This window comes from Poecilia latipinna, unplaced genomic scaffold, assembly GCF_001443285.1.
Source record: "Poecilia latipinna isolate Pla-1442-1.1 unplaced genomic scaffold, P_latipinna-1.0 Scaffold4400, whole genome shotgun sequence".
Classification (NCBI taxonomy): Eukaryota; Metazoa; Chordata; class Actinopteri; order Cyprinodontiformes; family Poeciliidae; genus Poecilia; species Poecilia latipinna.
Window position 1 is genome coordinate 8358 of NW_015117016.1, and position 1205 is coordinate 9562.

The window sequence follows — 1205 nt, forward strand, 5'->3', positions numbered from 1 at the left end:
TGTTTATGGAGGCATTATTTTTTCATTTACGCAAGAGTATCGATTCATATACACAGCTTAACGTACGTTTATTTGTTTGGATATCACGGTATGTACGACTATTTATTATCTTATCTGGAGGCCATTTGAGTTAACATTATTTAGCTGCGGGGTCGTTTTCTTTAAGTTTTTGGCTGTAGACTGCAAAATGGGGGAGTGGCTGTGCTGGACCATTGGCTTGATCTATGCCACAGGTGTCAAACTCCAGTCCTGGAGGGCCACTGTCCTGCAACATTTAGATGTGCCGCTGCTGCACCACACCTGAATACAATAATTACGTGATTAGCAGGACTCTGGAGAACATATTTACACAATGAGGAGGCAATTGAGCCATTTGACTCTGGTGTTTTGTACCTGTGGCACATCTAAAAACTGCCAAAATGTTTTTTCTTTGTCAGTATGTCATGTTGGTGACTGAAGCCTGTTATGATGACTTCAACACAGTTCTTCAGACAGGTTGGCACGTCTTTTAATGCTGTCCAAATTTTTTTCTATAAGCTGACTAATTTCGTTAATAATTATTTCTGACTTTTTATGCTTCATCTTGTAAACCAGGTGGGCAGAGTAATTTGAATGAATATGATGGTGACACACACAGGTGAGTCTGATTAGTTTTGTTCACACTTCTTTTTAAAATATTTATTTATTATCCTAATGTTTCTGCTATATTTCTTGTTTTTCCTTCCAGGCTGGAAGTCTTCCTCCTTCATATTGGTGAAAACAAGAGCAGCACCAAAGACACTTCACCATCAGTGATCACAAGACCGTTCATGGCCACTTCCAATGAACTTTCAAAGCACACTTCACCTTCAGTGCAAAGTACCATGAATGTATGACCCTTGTTGTATATTGCTGTCAGTGCTGTTTGATGTTTTGAAATAAAAGTGGATTAAATACTGCAACTGGTGCTGGTGTTTTTGTAGATTCAAGTGGCATCTAATGTCTTTCAAAATGAATTTGGCCAGGCTGGCCGGAGTCGCAGTAACACCTGGCCCCCTCTTGCCTCTTTTTGGCTTCAGTGGTAAGGGGTTGCCTTTACCAGCCTTTAAACGGCAGGCACTGGCATTTTGTTCACTGTTAGCGAGGCGTACAGTTCTGACCAGGTAGAAGGGTGTTGCTCCTCCGACCCACAAGCAGTGGTTATGTGATCTTATGTCGTGTTTGAA